Source organism: Lolium perenne, chromosome 3, assembly GCF_019359855.2.
Source record: "Lolium perenne isolate Kyuss_39 chromosome 3, Kyuss_2.0, whole genome shotgun sequence".
NCBI classification, from domain to species: domain Eukaryota; kingdom Viridiplantae; phylum Streptophyta; class Magnoliopsida; order Poales; family Poaceae; genus Lolium; species Lolium perenne.
In genome coordinates, this window is record NC_067246.2 from 100,991,052 (window position 1) to 100,997,313 (window position 6,262).

At 39.7% G+C, this 6,262-nt stretch overlaps 1 long non-coding RNA gene across 1 annotated transcript; it reads left to right on the top strand.

Annotated features, from left to right (window-relative positions):
* The first annotated feature begins 1,153 nt into the window (after nt 1–1,153).
* On the top strand, nt 1,154–5,842 carry LOC139837553 (uncharacterized). Its single transcript, XR_011754061.1, has 3 exons — nt 1,154–1,331; nt 1,413–1,599; nt 5,526–5,842. It is a non-coding gene; the product is annotated as an uncharacterized lncRNA (long non-coding RNA).
* Nucleotides 5,843–6,262: the final 420 nt, after the last annotated feature.

Genomic DNA, 6,262 nt, shown 5'->3' on the forward strand with positions numbered 1-6,262 from the left:
GGCAAACCAGGGCATTGTCTGAATGACTGTACTCAAAACATCTGTGATTGTTGTCAAAGCCCAGATCACTTGTCGAGAAATTGTCCGCTGATTTCTGCTCCTAAACCAACTATGGTTATGTATGGTCTGGCTCATGAGGATTTGATGTTCTGGGAGTTCCCCTTTTCAGGTATGGTTAGGCCAAGATTGGAGAACACTCGGATGGGTCGAGTTACTGTCTCTGGTGGGCAGCTCACAATCCCTGAAATAATTACTCAACTCCAGTGGATTGTACCTGAAGAGAATTATCAGTGGGATGTGGTTATGGTGGAGCCAAATATTTACCGTGTTAATTTTCCTAGCAAGATTGATCTGGTTAGGGTGCAACACTTTGGCAGATTTAATATACCAAATTCAGAGATGTTTATGACCTTTGATTTTTGGACAAGGTCAGTGGAACCTGCATGGACAGCAGAAGATGTTTGGGTTAGGGTGCATGATCTGCCAACTCCTGTACTTGATGATTTTCTGGCTCTCTGGGCACTTGGGTCTCTTTTTGGAAAGACAAAAGATATAGATATGGCTTTTACTCGTGCTAATGACATTTTGCGTATTTGTATCACTTGCCTCAATTCAAGTCTCGATACCTACTAGGATGGATGTCAGAGTACATGAACAATTCTATAGACTTAGATTTGAGGTAGAAGGACTTCAACCCAATATAGCTTCTGATGTGCATATGGATGATGCACCTAATGGGGATGGGGACATGGAACACGATGGACATAGGGAGAATCAGGAGGATGAGGCTAGCAGGCTTGGTTCACAGAATGATGAGGAAAAGAATACAACTACAGGTGGTACTGATGTCAATATACCTGGTGGTGCAAATAGGCTTGAGGTATCCCCAATAAAGTTTGGGCTACTACAGCCGTTGGAATTTATGGTGGAGTCTCCCATGGTTACTTTCGGTGAATCGGTTTATGAGCATATAAAAGAGACTCTAGGGTCGAGGCAGCAAGTGGTGTCTGTTTGTGATGTGCAAGAGGATTCACCAGATGAAGCAAATATGATATGTGCATCACCTGTGCTTTTAACTGAAGATTTGGTACCATCTGGTTTTCAGTCCGAGACACTTAATCGGGCAAATTCTGCTGAAGCCAGTCCAGCCCGTTATGCATGAGAGTACGTCGATCGGAGAAGCAACGTCGATCACGCCTACTCAGTGTGCTACGGCATTGTCTGCCAATGCATCTCGGGCTGCAGTTTTGGATACGATGGGCAAAATTTCTATTGATGATGGAAAGGCATCTAGCCCTTCTCAGTGTATGACTCCTGTTGGAGTAAATAAGGTACCATGTTTTGGAATTTTTAATGATAATGATCATACAAACAATGCTTTTTCTTCTCCTAATATATGTTTTTCGTCCAAGGCTTTTGGTGCAACTCCAATTTGCAAACCTTCTATGACAGAGGTTATCAGCTTTGGAGGGATTACTCCAAATTCGATGAAGGGAATTCGGTCAAGTGCTAGGTTGAGTGCTCAACCAAATGCGGATGTGTCTCAGATGGAAAGAGCGATGATGCTTGCCTCTAAGCGTGATGACGTTCAGGCTCAAGGTACACAAAAATCAACGATCCCTACCTTTTCTGCTTTTACTGATGAGCAAATAATTGATAAAGCTACTGCTATTGGGGTGTCAATGGGAGTTAACTTGGATGATAGATTACATGCGGCTAGATTAATTAAAGATATTGAAAAACAAAGAATGATAACTTTTCTAGATACTAGTAATAGCTCTGCAAAGGAGGGTCTTGATACTGTACCTACTTGTCTAGCAGTGAGCCGTGCTTCAAATCTTTGTGAGGACTTAGATGAGGAAGATCAATATTTTGGTGAAGATCATTCACAAATTTTGATTCCTCGCAAGGAAAATAAATGTCAACGTAAAAAAAGGTCTTATGACAAGACTAAAGTTAGGAGAAGTGACAGACTAAGGCTTAAAAAGAAAAATTATTTTTGATGGAGGGTTTAAGGGGTTTGACGTGGAATAGTGAGGGGTTTCGTGATCCGGGGAAGCATTTTTTTGTTAAAGAGGCGATTCGTGATCACCGGTTGGATTTTATTGCGCTTCTGGAAACTGGTCGTTCGAATTTTACTATTCCTTTCTTGTCTAACTTGGCTGCGGGTCAGAACTTTGTTTGGTTCTGTTTGCCACCGCATGGTAGATCTGGGGGCATCCTTGTAGGAATTAATACTCAAACACTTTCAGTTAAAAAGGTGGATAATGGTGATTTCTGTGTAAAGCTCCATATTAAATCTAAATTTGACGGTTTTGAGTGGATTTTAGTCCCTGTGTATGGTGCAGCACAAGACAACCATAAAGCGGAGTTTTTATCTGAGTTAGTCCGGTTATGTGAGGTCGAGACTTTACCAATACTTTTAGCGGGAGATTTCAATATTTTGCGAAGACCAGAGGATAAAAGTAATAATAATTTTAATGCTCATTGGCCTTTTGTGTTTAATGCAATCATTGAAAATTTAAATCTAAGAGAGATAACGCTCTCTGGTAGACAATATACATGGGCAAATAGGAGAGAAAATCCAACATATGAGAAATTGGATAGAGTTTTGGCGAGTGTTGAGTGGGAACAAAAATTTCCCTTAGTCACTGTGCGGGCACTCACACGAGCTGGTTCGGATCATACACCTCTGTTAATTGACTCTGGACAACATGCACATCGGGGCAACAAACCTAAATTTTCTTTTGAAATCGCTTGGTTGCAACATGATGGTTTTTATGAAATGGTTTCTACTGAATGGGCAGCTGTGGCCCAGGGAACCTCACCTATCCAAACATGGCAAAATAAAATTAGACACTTAAGACGTTATCTCAGAGGGTGGGCAAAGAACTTAAGTGGAAAATATAAAAAGGAGAAAGAGCGTCTTCTAAATATCATTGATACTTTGGATATACAGGCTGAATCCAATCCGCTGTCAACATTAGAAAGAGAAGAATTAAAACGGGCACATGAATGTCTTAATAAATTGAGACGTGATGAGGAGCAAAAATGGGCGCAGCGTGCGAAAGTTAAGAACATCCAGGAAGGAGGTAACAATACAAAATACTTTCACCTAATTGCAAATGGCAAGCATAGGAAGAAAAGAATTTTCCAATTGGAGCAAGACGAAGGAACTATAGTTGGTGATGAGAATTTAAAAACATACATAACTGAATTCTACAAACAACTTTTTGGGGCACCTGAGCATAACTCATTCTCTTTGATGGAGGAGCGTGTGGCGGGTATCTCACAATTGTCACAAGACGAAAACACTTTGCTCACAGCACCTTTCACCGAGGAGGAGGTCTTTGAGGCTATTTCTCAGATGGAACGTAATAAGTCCCCCGGACCGGATGGCTTTCCGGCAGAGTTTTATCAACATTTTTGGAATATAATCAAGGCAGATCTGATGGCTTTATTTATACAATTTCATAGTGGAGAGTTACCCCTCTATAAACTTAATTTCGGAGTCATTACGCTCTTGCCAAAAAAAGGAGAACGCGGTCCAAATCCAACAGTATCGTCCGATTTGCCTTCTCAATGTGAGTTTCAAAATCTTTACTAAAGTAGCAACGGTGCGTACCTCTGGTTTAATTCATAAAGTTATCAAACCTACACAAACAGCCTTTATGCCTGGTCGACATATCCTTGAGGGAGTTGTCGTATTGCATGAAGCAATTCACGAAATTAATCGAAAAAAATTGGATGGCGTCCTTTTCAAGATTGATTTCGAAAAGGCATATGATAAAGTCAAATGGCCTTTCCTTCAACAGGTGTTGAGAATGAAAGGTTTTGATCCTAAATGGTGTCATTTTATCAAACACTTTGTTCAAGGGGGTACTGTTGGAATCAGGGTCAATGATGATATTGGTCATAATTTTCAAACGAAGAAGGGTTTGAGACAAGGTGATCCTTTCTCACCCATTCTTTTTAATATAGTGGCCGACGTGTTGGCTATCCTTATATCCCGTGCAAAAGAAGAGGGTCAAGTTGGAAGTCTCATTCCTCATTTGGTAGATGGGGGTGTATCTATTCTCCAATATGCTGATGATACGATTCTCTTCCTAGAGCACGATACCGAAAAAGCTATCAACATGAAACTAATACTCTCCTTGTTTGAGCAACTATCAGGTTTAAAGATAAACTTCCATAAAAGTGAGATTTTTTGTTTTGGCAATGCGAAAGATAAAGAGGGTGAATATAGGCAGATCTTTGGTTGTGAGGTTGGTGCCTTACCAATCAGATATCTTGGTATACCAGTTCACCATAGGAAACTTAGAAATTCTGAGTGGAATCCAATAGAAAGTCGTTTTGGGGCTAAGCTAGGTTGTTGGCGTAGGAAATTACTTTCTTATGGAGATCGATTAGTGTTAATCAACTCAGTTTTGACAAGTCTCCCTATGTTCATGCTTTCCTTTCTCGAGATACCTATTGGAGTGAGAAAACGGTTGGATTTTTATCGTTCGAGTTTTTTTTGGCAAACGGATGATACAAAGAAAAAATATAGGTTGACAAAATGGAATATAGTTTGTCGACCCAAAGATCAAGGAGGGCTTGGTATTGAGGTCCTAGAACTAAAGAATAAATGTTTACTGAGTAAATGGTTGTTCAAAATTCTTACTGAGGAAGGAATGTGGCAACAAATTTTAACTAATAAATATTTGAAACATCAAACGTTGGCACAAGTGGAGGCTAAACCCACTGACTCTCCCTTTTGGAAAGGCCTTATGCGAGTGAAGAATGACTTTTTCCGTAGGGGGTTTTTCAAAGTGGGAACGGGGGATTCAGTTCGCTTTTGGGAAGATATTTGGTTAGGTAACACTCCTTTAGCACAACAATACCCGTCATTATATAATATAGTGCAACGAAAAAATATTACGGTGGCTACTGTGTTAGCACAAACCCCTTTGAATATTACTTTCCGGAGATCTTTAAATGATTACAAATGGAATCAATGGCTAAATTTATGTCAACGTCTTATGGGAGTTGAATTATCCAATGATTCGGATAAGTTTGTGTGGAAACTTAATGAATCAGGTGTTTTTACGGTCAAGTCAATGTATCTAGATTTAATGCAGGGACATACTGTTTTTCTACGCAAATACTTATGGAAGCTAAAAATCCCTCTCAAAATCAAAATCTTTATGTGGTTTCTCAATAACAAAGTCTTACTTACCAAGGATAATTTACTTAAGCGAAATTGGAAAGGGTGTCAAAAATGTTGTTACTGTAATGAATCTGAAACTGTACAACATTTATTTTTAACTTGTCCCTTTGCGAAGATTATCTGGCGTATGATCTACTTAACATATAATCTTCCCCCTCCAACTAATATCACCAATATGTTTGGTAAGTGGCTTAATGGGGTAGACAAAGATGATAAAGCAAAAATAAGAATTGGAATTTCAGCTATGTGTTGGTCAATTTGGACCAGCCGGAATGACATTATTTTTAACAAACAAAAGGGAACTAATTTTTTGCAGGTTATTCGACGAGCCACATATTGGATTCATCAATGGGCCTTTCTGCTCCCGGAGGATCAGCGGGAGAGTTTGGATACTGGATGCAACCGTCTGCTAACGGTTACTCAGGACTTCTATTTCCAGGCTACTGGGTGGCGGCACACTAGTCGATTGAAGAATGATTAGCTTGAAGTTTTTCTCCATTTTTCGATGGTTGATACATGTCTCAACCCTCTCTGATCCGTGATGTAAAACTTATACTTTGCTACTCTTATGCTGAACTTTGAAATAAAGAAAGAAAAGCCGTGTGCATCATATTGATGCAGAGGCTGGGCGCTGCCCCTTTTCGAAAAAAAAGTGAACACAAAAGCTTTGCAAAGAACTAAAACTGGGCTTGTAAATGAAATATAGGAAAGCACATTACTCCTGTGCAACAACACATGGATTAAAGAGGGGGGGGGGGGGGGGGGAAAAAAATTAGACAATAATGCAAGAGTGTACTGACCAGAAAACATTATTTCCACACGTCTTGATTATTTCTCAAACATTATTATCCCATATTGTATACAGAAGTTAAGTTTTCGGAGCTCAGGTACAAGAGTGTGTGTGTGTGTGTGGGGTGGGGGGGGGGGGATTGTACATTAATTTATGAGAGAAAACATATTAGACAATAATGCAATAGTGTACTGACCAGAAAACATTGTTATCCCATATTGTATACAGAAGTTAAGTTTTCGGAGCTCAGGTACAAGAGTAGA